Below are 19,226 nucleotides of genomic sequence, written 5' to 3'. Positions count from 1 at the left end.
CATACTGTATGCTGTAGACAGAAGACAATATCTGTCATTTCACTAAATATTAGATGCTTTGCTTAATTGCTTAATGTTATTTGTAAAAAGGAAAGCAGCCCTACAGGAGGTGGGTCTTCAATATGGAAAAATAAGAAAATACAGCACAAAAAAAGGCTACATTATGTATAATGAGTCATGGCAAATGAAATTCAGTGCTTACAAAAGTAAAGTGTTACACGGCATGGTGAGACGGCACTAGGAATATTGTGCCCAATGCTGGTCATCACAGCATGAAGAGACACTGTGGCTCTGGAGAGACTCCCAAGAAAAGCAACTAGACTAACCCCAGGATATAATAGACTGAGCTACAAAGAAAGGCTGAAAGAACTGGATATATATTTAACCCAAACCATTACTTTAAGTGCAGTACAGAAACCAGGACCAGAGCACACAGCACTTCTTCACATAGAGGGTCGAGGGTACGGAATGGGCTACCTTACAGTAGTCATGTTATTGAGGCAGAAACACAAATCATTTTAAGACCCAACTTAACAAAGTTCTGAGATCAATGAGCTCGCCGCTTCTCATTCGTACATTTTCTTATGTTCTTATTTTCTAACACTATGAAGGTTTAATTATGATACTGGTTCATTGACAGGTAATAAACTGAAAAAGTAACCTTCAAATAAAGTGTAAATATTACATAAAAAAAAAAAAAAAGTTTCTCTTACCGACAGGCCCATATAGCAGAAAATAAATGCTCTATTTCTACTTTTTTTCAGTGCATTACAGCCTTCCCACCGGGTGTGTTAGGTTACCATAACACAGCTTGTGTTAGGGCCAGCAGGAGGCCGTACTTGGTAGGAAAATTATTTTCCAGCCACTTAACATGTTGCACTGATCTGTTTTTGGGCCAAGTAGGGTTTTTCAATTTTATGCATCAGAAAAATTCCAGAAGAAACCGTTTTTGAAGGCTGTTTCATTTTAAGGCTTCCGGTCTACTGAGCTATAAAAAATAAATAAATAAATAAATAAAATAAATTGTAACAATGTTTTGGAATTAAATGTGACTGGGCTACTTCGTACTGGAATTTTAAAGAATTTCTGTGACACCAAACTGATGGAAGTGATGTTTAACCTTTAATAATTCTAGCGATCAGTAGGATCAGCAAAAACAATGGAGTAAAAATGAAAACCTATAAAGATTAGGGATGTACTGAAACTCATATTTTCTGTGTAATTAATTACCTTTAAGAATTTTGAAGTTGTTCTTGTTAATTAAATAGAATAAAATGTGTTGATTACTCCACACAAAACAATGCAGCCTCTCGGTTCCCTTTGTTTACACAATTATTGAGAATCAATCCATAATATTTGACAGTTATTTAATATTGTTATGATCAAATTATTTGTCGTACCTTTATTTTATCCTTTTGATATGAAATTCTGTTTTTCATTTTAACTTAGTTTCTTTAGAAATGCATTGTCTCTGCAGTGAATTGTGGGATTGTAGTCCTGGGCAAGATGCCATCTCTGACGAAACATTACAAAAAAAAAAATACACATCCCGGTTTCCACAGCATTAGCTTGAGTTACATAACAAACCAGTTGCATTTACTATTTTTGCAATATTTGCGTTATTAGTGAGTTTCCAAGGCTTTTAAAACACTCACTGTGGAAGTTCATTTCCATTAGTTGCTACTTAATTTTAAAGGTGAGGACATGGTAGCTTTTCATGTTTTCAGATCAACACATGCATAAATAGGTGTGCTTTAATTGATTTAATACCTGCCGACAAATACTTCTTAAAGGTAATTACTCCGAAAATATGAGTATCAGCACATCTGCACATCTTCAGTAAAATTATTTTATATTTTGTGTTTTTTATAGATTCTTGGGGCTTAAAAACTGCGCTTACATCTTTTATTGGGGCAAGGAGTAGGTGGGAGAGTGGGAGCAAGGTTTCATCATCCAACCTGTTCAGAGGCCACATCTATTGATAACCAGGAATATAAGATTTGGATTGAATTGTTTAAAGCATTCCACGTGAATGCAAATATCTGGAGTGTGTGTGTGTGTGTGTATATATATATATATATATATATATATATATATATATATATATATATATATATATATATATATATATATAGTGACAAAGCGGGATGTTTGCCACATGCAGGACCGTCTTCACTTGTCTTTTTTGTAAAAGCACAGCACTCCCAAAGCAATGGTAGGTTTTAAACAGGAGAGTGCCTGTATATTTATTTAATTTCACACAAACAAAATAAACAAAACCTAACTCCAGTCTGAAATGCTAAATAAACTAGCCACAATCCCTCACTACCAGACTGGATGGCTAAGCCGCTTACCAGTCACAACCACTTATGCACAAGTGTAACTTTAACACCATACCTTGTTCCCAGTCCGCACACAAACTCTCTCCAACCCCCAACCACCAGAACACTCAAAATGTGGTCTTTTTTTTATTAATCAACTCAATCAGTCACAGCTGATTAGCATTTTCTCATTATCTTTAATTAACTAATAAATTAACCCACATAGGAGACCTTTAACAAGATGGCCTCCTGGTAACTTCAGTTTTATCAAGATGGAGTGTCCTCTCCGAATCCCCAGGGTCCTAAAGCCTCTACCTCTTATAACTTCTCCAGGTCACCCCACCCCCCCCACCCCACCCGGCCACCGGTGGGTGGCCCGCCACGCCACACACACACACACACACAAAATAGCGAGAATTATAAATCATATCAAAAAACGATTGGATTCTCTGTGTTGATGTGCTGGACAACCTATTCTTTTTTTTTTAAATTATATTTCCAAATATCAAACTGTTCCACACATCTCAGGACTATAATCAACCATGCCTGGTACAATGAACTCCAGAGATAAAACTATCCTATTCTGTTTCCATAAATTCATAAGACTGGTTGTATTTACAAAAACATGGTAACTGAATAAACCATGTTTGAATTGTGGCTTCCTTTTCTGATATTGATTGTTGTGATCAAATATTAAAAAACAAATAACCCCCTATTTTCAGCATCACTTATCAATAATGCTGTGAACTACACAGGTTGCTAGCTTGTGCCCAGCACCCAGCCATAACATCTATAAGGTTCTTTTTAATGATAAACACAGGGATAGCAAAAACATTAGAAAAACAGGGGAAACAGGTTGTGTATAGAAAGTGAAAATGTATTTCTTTCCTTCAAGTAAGATGTCAGTATGATAAGCTCCTATTCCTTTTTGTCATGCTGGTTCTTTTATTATTTTGCATGACAGTGTAGTATTTATTCTCTCTCTCTCTCTCTCTCTCTCTCTCTCTCTCTCTCTCTCTCTCTCTCTCTCTCTCTCTCTCTCTCTCTCTCGTACTTTGTGTCTGACATTTCCAACCGAATTCCCTTAGGCCAAAAAAGGGGGGAAAATGAACAACAGCTGAGCCTTTCTGGTAAGAATTCCCAAATGGTCAAACTCTTTTTGTCTTCTTAAATCCATACAGACAGCATTAATTTTCAATCTGCTTGATGGAAGGGGGAGTGGGGGTATTATTGTTCCATATATAAATGTCATGATGCACTTGCAACTTTGTTTTCTTCTAACACATCCAGTGCAGAGCCACAGCACAGGCCACAGCATCAGCATCACTGGTAAATGAATGGATTTTAAACAAATACTGCATATTAGTCCTGATACAGTAATTTACCATTATATCTGTCTTATCATTTTACATTGCTGCTGTATTGAATTTTTTTGGTAACTGCTGTTCTCCATTACCTCTTTCAAAGTGCCATCGGGGGACACTACAGCAATTAATCGTTCAAAGTGTTTCCTTGTCCATCATATTCACCAGCCGTGACACCCAGTGACAATTTCCTGTTTGCTATTCACTATAAAATATATTATGGTATACCAAGCAAACAAAACTCTGCTTACAGTTTGTTTCATAACTGTTCTACTGTTATGTTTATGTATGCATACATTGCAAGGTTCCAACATTAAAGTAATAACTTGATTCCAATCCAATTGCAATAGCATCATGTATTATAATTAAAAGTGTTAATGTAAAAATACAACAGAACATTTTTTACATTAACGTTTATTGATTTAGGTCTCACAAACATGAATTTGGACACATATTTTGTAAATGTTTTTTTTTTTTATTATCAAAATATGAACATGTATTTTTAAACATACATTGTACATTTATGGCGTGTGTCTGGATATGCTTCCTCAAAGTCCTCAGCAGACCTGTTCACTTGCCATTTCTCACGTTTCAAATCAACATCATTTACAGCTGATTTTTTTGTCTTGCTGTAAGACCTGTGGATGTGAAAGGTTGTTCATTGTCATTTCGAGGAGGCTGAGTGCATGCTATGTCTGCTGGGTCATGTACCTGTGAGGAAGGGCTGATGTCTTCATTCTCACTGTCATCACATATACTAGAATCTAATTCAATAAATAAAGTGGACGTTACTTTTAAGGCTGGACAAAATACACATATAATAAAAAGTACTACTACCACTTATTATTATTATTATTATTATTTATATTATTATTTATTATTATTATTATTATTATTGGTAGTAGTCGTAGTCATAGTAGTAAATAATCACTAATAAGAAGAAGAAGAAGAAGAAGAAGAAGAAGAAGAAAGAAGAAGAAGAAGAAGAAGAAGAAGAAGAAGAAATAAATACTAACAAATAATAAAGTATTAGCACCAATAATAATAATAATAATAAATTGTTAGAAGAAACTGACTGTTCACTGTTTCTATGCACCTGTGTTTCATCATCAGAGCTATTTTCCTCACTTCATCACTACTATCTGGAGTAATACAGGCAGTTTGTTGTTTACGTTCATAAAACAATTGCAACGAACTTGCAGAGTTAGTATGGAGCTGCGTACTAAGTTGCGTACCAGCTAGTATGGTACTATCTCGGGATCATCCCCAGCTGCGTAATAACTTAATACCAATTGCAACGAAAAAAGAAGTGGAACAAAGTTGGGGACTAGCTGATCCCCAGCTCTAGTACGGTAGTAAGGATTATGTTTTTTTTTGGTGTGCTTCCAAACAGGAACTGAAGAGGACCGGACCTCAAAATCTGAGCTACTGTTACAAATGATATTTTAAAAGTGTGGTTTTTTGTAACGAAACCTAAATATCTTATTTATTACAAATTACCAAAACGTCTTAATTATTACAAATACATAGGCTGAAATGACCCTTGCAGTTTTTTTTTTTTTTTTTAATTTTTAATTTTTTTTTATCAAAATGAGACCTCGCCCCCCGCAACACAGACAAAATTGTTTGGTGTTGTATGTAGTCTAAACATTGAATTCAATATTTATTTATTCAAAAAAATTGCACAGGCAGAGATTGAAACTGGCACCTCCAGCACAGCTCATACAGCGCTGATCCTCTGTAGAGCCACTACCCCTTCGTTACGAGTGTATCGATATTCTCACCTACCAGTCCTGACCCCTACACCATGCATGCTACAGCCTACTAATATGTAGCTTTGGCTACTAAAAGCATACTTTGACACAAGTATATATATATTAAAAATATAACACTTAAAAATATATTACACATATATTAAATATTGCAATTCCATTCCAATACATAATTACTGTACAGCTTTAAGTATATTCTCAATTATTCCACGATATTTGTAATAAATAATTTGAACCGTAATTGTAATATTTTGCCACTAGATCATTTTTCCGCTGTGGAAGTAATTTAGGAGTAGGAGTATCGTTTTCCATATTGTTATAATGTCACGAAACTCATTCCAACGCTATAAGAGTATATTGCAATGCCAGCAATGATATACCTTATATAAAAAAAAATAATATGCAAGTAAATAGGTCTTTCATATGTAAAATATAGGTACACGGTATGAATTTGTGATTATGAATTGTTCAGTTATAAAAGTTGTCAATACATTTTGGGTTTTTTCACATTTGTTCCACTTAATATGGTACTATAAATTGTTAGTCTATAGAAAGGGTTAGACTAACTTAGTCTTGTATTTCTCCAGAGGACAGCACAGTAATTTTGGGTTGGTTGCAGATCATTTTTAGTAAGCAGCTGGGGACTATCTTGAGCTGCCAAGTTTGTTGCAATTGGTATTAACTTGCGTACTAGTTCAGTACATAGCTCCATACTAACCGTGGGGCTAGTATGCTGCATTCAGTTCGTTGCAATTGACCTAGAGGGTTTTATATCAGCCATCCTATTTGCTACCTACAAAGATGAGATGGACAACTCATTTATAGGGCTTCTGTTTTTTCGGTTTTTATTAATTGTATTTTTCTGTGCTTATTTTTAGCTATTTTCGGGTTTTCTGTAAATCGTTTTTTTTTTGGGGGGGGGCTTTCATTTTTGATATACTGTATGAAATGAGTGTTTTCGATACTTTCCAAAATGCTTGTGAGTTTTTTTTTCCTTCTTTCCTTTGCTGTCTTCCACCACGAAATCCCTATGGTCAGTGGCACATTCTTTTGGGGTTTTTGTGTGTAGGCATTTTTGTACATTTTGCCACAATTCTGTTTTAAATCCTCAGTATCTTAATTGTAATACAGTTTTAAATCTTGCAAGTGGAGTCTCCAATAGAATTGGGAATGTGCTGTCACTCAAGAGTTGGGGTGGGTTTAAAGTATTCAGAATGAATCAATGATACATACATGTCAGGAAAGCAGGACATTGCCCAGCAGCACTGGGAAATGTATGTATTATTATTTTTGTAGTAGGCTTTATTTTTTAATTGGTAAAGAGTAAAGTCAGTGTGAATTGTTAACCATTTCCACAGTTTTTCTGGTATTTTTTGACTATCCACCGATTTCATTTTTTGTGTCGATGGTGTTTTATTGGATTTTATCCATTAAAAATGAAAAAGAAGCCCTACTAATTTTTATTAGATATTGTAAGCCTTACAAGACATATAGTATGTGTACAGTGCATGTTTAGAAATACATTGGTATGTTTACGCATATCTATTCAAATTTAGTAGCTATACAAAATATAGTATTTTTTTTAAAGCTTACCTTTCTGATTTCTGCATCCTTACAAAGGTACCACGAAATGTTTCTGTCGGGACACTGCCAGATTTCTGTGGCCACCACTCCACAACAGGAAGTCAAGCTCTTTTGTTGTTTCAAGCAGAGCCTGAGGTTCACAGTGCCACCTGCTGGTTTGGTCTAACCTTTCATGTGTTTTTTACAACATGCATTGTCATCTATTATCTTACTTACTATTTAAGCCTTTAAAAACAATAGTTTTTAATGTGTATGTTTAAACATACACATACCATAGATAATTAAAAATTAAAATGTAGAACATAGAGATATAGTGTCATTGAACTTAAAAGACGAATCAGCACTGTTTCTTCCATCTGAATTCAACAATGTGCAATGAGTTGGAAGATAGGTGAAAGAGTAGTGGTACTATTGATCTTCAAAATGAATCTATATTCTAATAAACTGACCTTTAATATTCAAGGATCACAACCCAACATAGCATGCCTATTTTAGTAATTCAGATAGTTTCTTTATTAACATACAAATAAGGGAGTCAGTCCTCCATAAGTGGATGTTACTCATGCTTAATGTAGCTCAAGAGGGTGTCTGAAAGCACTGTAGAATAGATGTTTTTTTTACCTGGGTAGCTGCACACCACTAATATCAAGTGCAGAGCAAAAGCAATTTGTCGTATTGTGATAAGAATGCATTGGCAATTTGCAAGATAAAAAGTACATGACCATGAATGCAGAAACTCAGCCAGGTAATGGTAATTTGATTTTTAATACATGAGAATAGCTGTTATTTACTTCATGCTAATATTGGACTAAAATTAGGAAGTAGCGGTGGTGACCAGCCAAGACATAGCATCGCTGTAATAAATTAGACTTTAGCGATTTTTCTCCACCAGGTAATGTGGATTTCTTATTGGCCTGGTGTTGATGGCTGAAGTGTAATGATGTCTCCAAGGATCAGGCTATTTGCAGCCTCCCTAGTGCCTCGAATGGGCTGGGTGTAGCACTTTGCAGGGTCATCAGGTGGGCACCTCCCATCTCCGGTGATCCGTCCACAACACCTCGGGAAGGCTCAACAGTGATGCTAGCATCCCAGCACCGCTCCCCTATATCCCTCGCCCAACCCAGCCCAGTTTACTTACCTTAGCCATCCATTCCTTTTCACTGATGTTAACTTCTACCATTGCTTCTCTTTTGAAATCTCCAATCGACCTCTTTTCTCTTCAAACAGAGCAAGTTGCAACTTCTCTCTGCCTCCTCGGATAGAGCCTTCTCTATAAGCCACATTGAATTCACTGAATTCAAGATCTCTGAGAAGCTGGGTAATGGAGTGTGCAATGAATTTCTGACAAACCACCAAATCTACTGGATAAATCTGGACTCTCCACTGCTGTTGTTCTACCTCAGCGGCTAATTCAGCAGTCCTCTCGTATGCCTCATTTACAGAATTCTCCTATGGCACTGTTAGCTCCACCAGGTGAACAAGGTGTGCTAAGACAATGTCAGGTCAAAGGGTAGTTGTAGCAATCACGCCTGGGAAAATAAACATCTGTCTGCATTCTCCAATTTCTAGCCGCCTCCAATTGTCCCAAGCAAATCTTAGTTCTAATAACCTATCCTGTTGGTTGCTGTCCTGGACAAAGGAGTGTTGTTCTTTCTGTGCAGCTATTGCTGATATTTGCAGCGAGCTGGTGATCTTATTGCTCCGTTCTTACAGTGCTAATGCCAAGTATCACAGCACCTGCTCATGATGCCATGAAGCTACCCCTGCTTAAGTTTCCTGTAAGAATGTGCTTCAGGGAAGCGGGTGATGAACACAGAGGACATGCAGAGTGAGGGAAGAACATTATATAAGGACCTGATTAGCTAGCTGATCCTCCTCTGGTCCCGCCATCCAATCTTGTGCTGTTCCACATTCTCCCATCTCTTCCATTCTTCCTGCTTAGCCTGGGATACTGCCTTGACACACCTCATCCTCTCCTGCTTTTACACTTCAGCAACTACCAACTTTCTCCATTTAGCAGGAGCTGCTTTGTGCCATCTTGAGGCCTGAGACCAAGACCTCCTCTTCCCTGCTGTACTCGCCCCATTATGTCACCGATACGAAGGGCAGTCACCACGTCCTTTGCTGACAGCTTTCTACCAGATATCACTACAGGTGCTATCCCCTATACACTCATTACTCGATTCAATCAGTATCATTTCCAGTCGAACCTTAGAGCACTTGATTTCTTGGTGAGATTGGCAGCTGCAGTTTCCCTTTACTGTAGAGTGCCACCCTGCTAAGGCATCATGGAACTCAGCCATTTTCTAATGTGTGAACTAATCACTGCTTCCAGTCTGTCTACTGTTGAAAGGGAACTTACATACACAGTAAGCAGCCACAGCAACCTTGGAAGAAGACCAATCTTGCCCAGAGTAGTACCCTGCTGTCGATTCTCTTCTGCTCTTGCACTGCTTGCTGCTTCACCTCTCCCATAGGAAGCTTCCTGAGTCCAGGGACATCCGAGCTACAGGTTTGTTAATAATATTACTGATTACTGATTACTACGATCGGTGCATTCAGTAAAGCATAGTTAAAGTGAAAACATGGTAAAGCACAGAAAAACATAAATGAAAACATTATGTATGATTAAGCACTGTAGAAAAAAGCACAACCCTTCATAGGAAAGGTATTAGCAGAACAGAACAACCTTACTTTAAGAACACCTCAGTAACAGGTCACTTCACAATTGATTTTGCTACAGCATTGTGAAGTCACATTTAATATTAAGACCACACTGGTATTCTGTAAAAGGCCACAATATGCAGTCTCAAATAATCAAATCTCTGTTAAATTACCCCTGTAAAGGCTAAATACAACTACCAGTATTCTTTTTATTTTAATTTATTTTAGTTAAAGAATCCATTATGAAAACGCAGAGGTCAAGGCTTCCATTCAACTGCTCAAAAGCATTTTCGATTCGCTGAATATAACCTTCTCTATTCACATAGTTTTTCTTAATCTACCATCTACAGCATTGGCGTCTAATTATTAAAAATATTAAACTTGTCATTGTGTGTGTGTGTGTGTGTGTGTGTGTGTGAGTGTTGGTTGGTTCATTGCTCCAGCGCCGGATGTTTGAGTCATTACACAAACGACCTATACATTATAACCACTGCTTGTATGGTTTATGAGACGTATAAAACTAAAACCCTGTATATCTTGGTACCACATTAAGGTTCATGTTCATGTTACATGTTTCCTTTTATGAACAAGGCTCCACTAAAATGTGTTTCTCACATTCTAGTAGCATAGGCAGGGGTTAGCCCAGAGCTACAGTATTCCTGTTTAATGAGGTGGAAAAACTGAAGAAAAGTGAATGTTAAATCAAGTCTACAGAAAAACATCAATGTGAAAGTTCTGACCCACAATACCAACAATACCATATATTTCACATTTGTTTTGTTCATGATAGAATTAGGTTTTGTTTGCTGTATGCAACTGTTGCTCCTAATCTTATTGAACAATTATGCAAATTCCATTTCTAATTTTTAATCTCTTAAAGCAATAGTTTTGAAAGTATAAAGAAACATGCTTTATTCATGTATTAAAACAGCAATTTTAATGCACTGTGCCAAAGCGCCAATCATCACAGCATGCTTTATATTTACAATTTGTTATTCAACTACCATGCTGTATCATTTACATGAGAAAATAAATCAAGGCTTATTAGTCACTGGTATAAACAGCTTGAATTACCACAGTCCCATACAGATCTTTTCTCGCAAATATTTCCAATGAAGACTGCAACTTAAACAAAGAGTCTTAAACCACTAGACCATACTTGGCCACGAAACTAATTAAACATGTAAGACATGCATTCCCTTGTAAATATGAACCTCTACAAGTACCAGTGAGTTCCTTCATGAATGTCCTTGTTCTTATACAATACAACATATTTTGCTTCCACAACAAATAAACAGAATCTCCTAATTTTGACACATTATTTCTCTATCACAGGCATGACATGTTTTTATTGTTTATGAAGTTAGAGTCTATAGAGAAGTGCAGACGCACAAGAGCAATGCAATTATTAATGATTGGAATAGAGGCAAAACGAAGACCATACAGCCATTTTGGCTCATCAGTGAAATTCGGCTGTACTTGACCCAACCATTACAGCTGGACAAACCAATTTCATGGAGGAATATGTTCTAATCACTACACATTAAAATACGTTGTCCTCTTTCTATTCCCATCTGCAAAATTGGCCACTTCTACAGTGGTCAGATTTGGACCATAATATCTCTCCATAGTGCGTACAGGGATTTGTTCTCAAACCATGTGCGTGTATATCACATATCATAAGCAGTTGTTTAGTTTTTACAAGGATTTATATCCCCTTAAGCCTCCAGTGGGACGTTTAACCTATCCATCCGCTGTGACAAAGAGCGGCTCTGCTCAGGAATAAAAGCTTTTGATTTTTTCAAAGCAAGTAGAGCTCAGAATCTTTCTGTGGCCTGCTTTGTTGAGCTGTCAAAAATCACAATTGGAGGCTGACATGTATTATTTCAGGTTCAAAAACCTTATTAATTTAATTTGCATACAGTAATATGAAATCTGTTGTGACAACAAGCATGTTGAAAATCAGATTTATGAAAAGTATTTGGAATTTAATGAGACTGTCTTTAGAAGAAATCTTGATTTGTGGATGTGTCATAGAGTAGAACTGTAGCCTTCTTACTGCAATTGTATGTAAATAAATAGCATTCAAATGTCTGCCTTCTTTTTTTAGACAGAGATGATAACAATCAACTGCAAAAAGCAAAATGAACTGATTATGAAGCGGTTGCTTCACTTAAACTTTTCTCAGGCAGTTTATCCGAAGCACCACATAATTATCATTAAGCTTCAGACTGAAAATTCATATGTGTCAGCACACTGAATTACTGTTAAGAAGTAATGTAGTTAAGTTAAAAACAGAAAATAACAGTAGTCACAAACATAATGGGATGATTTTTTAATCCTTGTCATGTTTCACAATGTTACCACAGTAGATGAGATACAGTATACAGTCCCACTCTTTAACAGATTACCATGTGGCTCTGGGGCTGTTTAAAAAAAGTTACTATGGAATTTTAGTGTCCTGTCTTGTAACAGAGAGCGAATTAATCCAAGGCAACAATCTCCCTCCCGACCTGTGAGAACAGTGTGCCCCGGACTGGATGGTTTGACAGTTCATTTCAAGGTCAGTTAGAAGTCGGCCACACAGGAAGGAAGTGGAGAAACAATGCCAGAAGTCATCTCCATAGTGCAGTAGATGATGTGTCAGTCATGGATTAGAAGAGACGTGATTGCACTCGCTACCAAAGGGGGCGTGACTCAAGGTATATCAGGGGATATGGCTGAGCAATCTGTTCCCTTGTTATGGTTATGGACGGACCTGTAAAAAGAGTACAGATATAAAATCACCGTAAGTGTTTCATGTTTTGTTTGTTTTGCTGTTTAAACTGTCACTGTTTGTCATTGTTAGACGGCTAACACTAACCGGGAGCTGTCGCTAAAGGCCAGCCCCGAACCCGGACTGCACTGCCCCACTGTTTCACAATTGTTGTGTAGCACCATCTGCACAAAGAGTCATTGTTTGGATAAGTGGTCGTGTCTTTGTTCTTTGTTATTATTAGTGCATTTCGGGACGGAACCCCGTGGTTTAACTGAGCAATACACTTTGGTGTGTAGAGCCAGTTATTATCATTTACCAGCAAATAAAGAGCTATTTAACAATGAATTGTGTTGTTTCAAATCATTCCTGAGCACTGCATCACCGCTACACCTGTGCACTGCAAACCACTTTGCCACATGTCTTCATTTCTTGTTCCTTTAGTATTAGTACACACTTCCAATGATAATAAAAAACAACGGTTTGAAGTACATCACGCCGAGATAGTTTGTTTTCATTGGCTAATTTGCCTTGCTACGGTGCATACAGCACTACTGTTGGATGACAATGATGGGTGAGTGGAATCCCAGCCTGATACACTTTATACAGCCAAACTTCATGATCCGGCTTCTGTGAAACCAAACTCCATTCCTTTTTTTCAATCATGTTAATACAATGTGTTACTAATGTCATGGTCTGAAGTGCTTAGACCGAGATTTTATTAAGTCAGTTTGCGTAAAAATGATCCAGCATGCTTTTACAATTTAAAATATGTTTAAGTTTCCCGAAGAAATCAAGGTAAATTCAAAATCTTTTATCGGGGGGATATATTTTTCCCCCCACCCTGGGATGACAACTGAAAGTGCAGAGCCAGGGATAAAAAAAAAAAGCAGAGCCAGGGACCCCCCCTCCCCCTGCATATTCAAACCCAGGGTCACTTTGTTTGGGATGCCAGAGGACACGGTACTAAGGCGTTATCGTCACACTTTGCGGGTCATCCTAGATTTAATCGTTGAATTTCACCTTTTTATTACCTCTCCACTATAGAGGACCATATGGCCTTTTTGGTAGCATAACATGTTGGCTGAGGCTTTTCCTAATAACTCAATTTCATGCTGAGTGACCTCAACCGTAAGGACTCTCAGCTTCTTTGCTGCCCTTGCTCTGACCTATTTTTTTGTTTGGTTTGATTTTCGTGCTCCACAGATCTCATACAGCACCTACTGCTCTCTGTACTCCTAACTCACCTCACCTCTGGGCTGTAAGTGCGGCCGCTAAATAACCCGATGCACAGGCGGTGATCATTGCAACCCTCATTATCATGATTGCAGCTCATTATTTGCGTGCCTTGAGTAATTTGCATTGCTCTTAAGTTTACATAGTTTGCAGTGCAAAATAATTGCCTGGCTGCTAGGCAATTTTGATTATGCAGATGCAATTGTTTGCACTACGCCTATCCTTACATCAGCCCCTTAATCTGTTTATTGGAACCTTTTGTGGTTTAAACGTTTAACAGGCTTTGATATTGACATTCTGAGTGCAAGATCTACACACTCAGGGAAATTAAAAGTGCAGTTGCTGCTAATTGGGACATGACTTATATTCAATGTGATACAGAAGGGAATGTAAATTTAAAAAAAAAAATGCTCATTTTACTTTCTTAAATTAACTACCTTTGACTATTTTTTTGAAACTGCGTTTTCTTTGATTATAAGTTTGAACAAAAAACAGCATTTGTGGCAAGTACTTATCACTCCTCTAACAATTTGTTCACTAGTTTCTGCAATTTGTACTTTGTGCCATTTTGCAGTGCAACCATTGTGTAGTTCTCTTTTTAATTCGATATTGGGGAAAACCAGTTCAATAACTTGGAGGACTTTTGAGGGTGTATTTCATTAGAGCTGTTGATCTAAAATGTTAATATACTTTTAAATAATTTGTAAACTTTTTCACATTTAGGCAAAAGATTGTGTTTAATGAAATTTCAGTCACTGTCTTCATAGCTACAATCATCTATGCTTAAGGGATGTGTCAATTATTCAGTTTGGCTTCTTATTCCCTTTAAGCTTTTTTGAGCTTACTAGAATTCATTTAAACCTGTTCAACAAAGCCCTATATACTTAACTGAAATAAAATGGCTTTGAAGTTTCTGATGTACTATGGCTGTATGTGTTAACAGATTCTTTATCAGACTGGGAACCATACGTTTATGTGAATCTTTAGTTCTGTATCTTCTATATAAGGAGTGACCAGAATCTAGGTATGGCAAGAGAAACTGTGAAAGATAAAAAATATGTCTACCCCTGCCTTTGATCAAACCTGGATAACCCTGACTCCTACTTCCTATGGATATTTTCTAAGAATCATTTTCTCACCATTTTACAAGAAATGATGTATTTTATTCATAATTTACTAAGAGTCAAAGCTTTGTGAATTGAGCATGTTCTTGAACTGATATCCTCAATTGTCAAATAAGGTTAATGATGTCATCCATTTTCCCTCTCTGGGTAGATTGTTGACATTTTGTCTCTGGGGTGGATTTGTCCCAAATGTAAACAGTCCTACAAGAGACTAAAATAACAGATTCACTTGCTGCTAGCATTAACAGTCTCTGTGATGAGATTCTGAAGGAACACTATCTTTTCACAGATACTTCAAATTATTTGTGGATGAGTTCTGGAAAAACAGAAGGTATTTGCTTAACAGTCAATAAAGACATTGGGCCCTGAAGCAAGTTCAAAGAAAACAATTATTTTAAGGGTCTGAAAACTGTATTGTATTTTGCCTTTACAGATGTTTTTCCTTGCAGATATTTTGTTTTTGCACTTTGCACTTCAAAATAAAGGCCTACTGCTGTATATTATTATGGTTTTTGCATTTTCCTTTTGTAAATAAACTCACACACACAAGATACTAAATCATTAAATCAAAAGCTAAAGAAAATATTTGAAAAGGTTCATTTCTACTGGGGTCCATAGAAACATTTCATAAAAAAAAAGAACATTCTCCCGGTAGCAGTTTATTTTCTAAACCTGCTAACTCTGCCTTGCAGATGCATGCCTAGCCTGGCCCAGAGCTGATCATTTGAGATGTCTTGAGTCTGCTCCAGCAGGAGATTAAAAAATAGTCTCTTAATGCAAAGGATTGTATGCTAACCATTGATGAAGATCACAGGGAAATTTAGAAAGGTGTCTTTTAAAATGTAATATCTGCTCCTGGTTACAATTAAATCATAGGCAACATGAAGAATCCTAATTGCATGCTAAATGAATGCTGATGCAGTTGGTGATGCAGTGTTTCCAATTTTGAGGAATTCAAGAATTTGCTGGTATGCAATTGAGTGTCTTTTGTATAGTGCCTGTGCATGAGCACGTTCTGGGCGGCTTCATGTGTGTCGAGCAGCCTGAATACAATTCCAGAGCCACCAAAAACAGAACTAATGCTGCCTAGCATGATATTGCAGACTCCACACTTGTAGTCTAATACTTTCTGTAGTATCTCACTTTATGTTCACTTATACACATTTAAAGAAAAAAATGGCACTGCTATTTATAAACATTGTCCTTGCTCTGTATTTACTGTTCCTTTACATAAAGATTAATGGAGCGAAATCCAAGTCTTTGAAATTGAAGTACAATAGTGCAAAAATCAATGTTCAAAACAAATCTCTGTAAACTAGGATAAAGAAACAGTTAAAAAAAAAGAAACAAGGGAAAAAAGCAACAAAAAAAAAAAAAAAAAAACATCTTAACCTTAATCCCACTAGGCTATTAAAAAAAAAGCTTTTTTGATAGCATATTGCAGCAAGGTGGTTTGGTTCATACATCCTGCAATAAGTGATCTTCTTTCCATTTTTTATTATTTCAAACTTTGATAAAGTAACCAAAGAGATTGGGTATGCATCTCTGAAAAGGAACACATCATCTAGCCAGCTATACAGATGGTTCCATTTAACTGTTTATATTACATTTTTTGCACATCAGTAGCTGATGCATCCATGTTGAATTCAAGAGGCACCTTGCTTATTTAGTATTCATTGGCAATGCAGTAGAACACCTGTGGCACTGCACAGCCTGACATGGCTTCATAGTCCACAAAGATTTGCACTGCAGGTCTGCATTCCACAAACATTTGAACAGGATTGCTTTGTTTGAATTCTGTTACAGCCCAATAACCTAAGAATTAATTCACAGCACATTGCCTCAAGGGGAAAGTAAAAAAAAAAAAAAAACGTTTATTTTATTCGAGTGCGTCATTGAAAAAAAAAACAGCTCAGAGCCATGTCTTGGTTTGACGGGGTACCCCTACGCATGGGTGTATTTTTGGTTTATTTTGTAGTTTGGGTTATGTATCACAGGGGAGTTAATGTATATTGGTACGTGAGTATGGGAATGTGGGTTTGTGTGTGTGTGTGGAATAGTGGTGACAGGGAGGCAGTTAAAATCCTCCCTTCTGTGGGAATGTGGCTGGGGCCATTAATTGAATAAATGATTAAATGATTAATTAAGGCTTCAGCCACAGGTTTATAAAGAGGGTGATCACTGGTGAGAAAGGGGTTAGTGTGTTCGGAGGCGGAATGAAGGTCTGGAGGTAAAGCGAAGGAAAGCCTGAAAAGTCATAACAATTGCTACGTGTGCTGATTTAATACCAGCACGATACTTGCTTGTTCTGTGTCTTTTTGGTTTGTCTGTTTTGTTTTGGAGTTCAGTGTTTGTTCCTGTTGTGTGTAAACCTTTTATTTTTGATTAATAAAGAAATGAGTGCATTCGCATCCCGCATGGCAGTACTGGTCTTTGTTATTGGTTATTTCTTCCGGGTCTATGGTCATCCACACAAGCCATCTTGTGATACTTGGTGTCCACAAGTGGGAAACAGCTCATCTACTGACTCAGACCAGGAACAGTACTGCAAATGACACACTTTTTTTTGAAAAAAAACTGGATATTTTTTTTTTTTGAGGAATGGAGAAGATAGACCAGGATATGGACATATGCCTCACCTGCCTAAAAGGTGAAGAATGGTGCTTTGCTGTTGGTGAGGTCGGGCACATATTACCCAACCAACCCCCTCCATGGTAGGAGGTGGAACTGCTGGTCCCGAAGAGGAAGAAGGGAAGGAGTGAGGGTTCCCGGAGAAAGGCAAGGAGGCAGCTGCCAGCTCCAGTGCTGACGAGGGAGGAGACAGAGCCAGAGAAGGGGAGGCCTGGGAAGGACAACACAAACCAGTGTCCCACCGAGACATCACAACCCTGGTACTCAATTACCTTGAGAGACCTGTTCACTATCACCTGGGGAGACCAGCTCGCCATCCTCTGGGGAGGCCTAGTAGTCATCGCCCCGGGATTTATTGTATCCAGCAGCAGAATTTGCGCTGCCAGCACAACTACTACTGCCAGAGTATGCAGTGCCGCCGCCAGGGCTGGAGTGTACCACCCGCTGTCAGCCTTTCCGCTGGAGGAGGACCTCTCTCCGTTGATAGCATTGGCGCTGCCAGGATCGCCCCAGCCCCAGTGTATGTTCATGTTTTCTGTAAATCTTTTATTTTTGATAAATAAACAAACAAACGTATTTGTGTCTCTCATCGCAGTACTGGCCTTTGTTGTTGGTTATTTCTTCTGTGTCTGACATCATCCACACAAGCTATAGTGTGACACTTGGTTATTTAGCACATTCCTTAATATTTAAAACAGCAATAATGTATTTTCTACTTAACACTTCGTTCCCATTATATATGGTAGCACTGGGGGTAAGGAGACCTGGGGCAATATAGTGAGGTAATCTTCAACATATTGGGGATTTTTTAACTTTAAGCCCTGATGCACAATGTGCAGCATGTCCTACAGCTGCCCACGGCCAATCATGGCTTTAGCCCCTGAGTAAATACCCTTTAAAAGGTTCCAAAAATAACCCCAAGAACAAACCTATGTTACTCAGTACACATTTATTAAATCCATATCTCGCCACTAATACTGTCCTATCCACAAGCCCCAAGAAAGTTCCAAACTCCCATTGCCTCTGCCTCCGCCACCTCCACCAGCAGAGGGTGAATGCCTGCTGGGTCCCTTTCCATCAGCAGAGGATGAAGAAGCTGGAGCTGCCTCTGCCTTCACCAGAAGGACCAGGACTAGATGCTGGTGGTCCTCAGCAGCCCTTGCATAGGCTGCTGAGGGAAGCACAGCAAAGAACCGCCCGGCCGCAGTGGCCGAGAAGAGGGCCAAAACCCGCACCCCAGCTTGTCCTGACTCCCTGCACATCATCGCTCGGGGATGCCGGCATGACACCGGCCAAGGATGGCTTCAGGTCATCGCTCAGAGATGCCTGCCTTGCTTCACCCAATGATGCCTCCCTGGCATCGCCTGGAGTTGCCTGTTGCTCCACATCACCTGGGGTTGCCTGTTGCTCCGTATTGACTGGGGTTGCCAACCTCTCCGCATCGCCTGGGGTTGCCAGCCGCTCCGAATCGCCTGGGGCTGCCTGTTGCTCTGCTTCGCCTAGGGCTGCCGACTCTGCTTCACCTGGGGTCGCCGGAACTGCTTCGCCAGGGGTCGCTGTCAGCTCTGCTTGACCGCAGGGGTCAGTGTGGCCGGAGTCCCACCAGAGGGAGCTGCCGGCTATGAAGAAGGGGGGAGAGATCAGGAGACCACCTTCCCCCGCAACAATTTCTCTGCAGGAGTTCTTGTGGCTGGAATCCCATAGGGGGGAGCTGCCGGCTGAGAAGGGGGAAAGGTCAGGAGACCACCTTCCTCAGCAGCCTTTCCACTGCTGGA

This window comes from Polyodon spathula, chromosome 2 (assembly GCF_017654505.1).
Source record: "Polyodon spathula isolate WHYD16114869_AA chromosome 2, ASM1765450v1, whole genome shotgun sequence".
NCBI classification, from domain to species: Eukaryota; Metazoa; Chordata; class Actinopteri; order Acipenseriformes; family Polyodontidae; genus Polyodon; species Polyodon spathula.
This window is presented reverse-complemented; position numbering follows the sequence as displayed.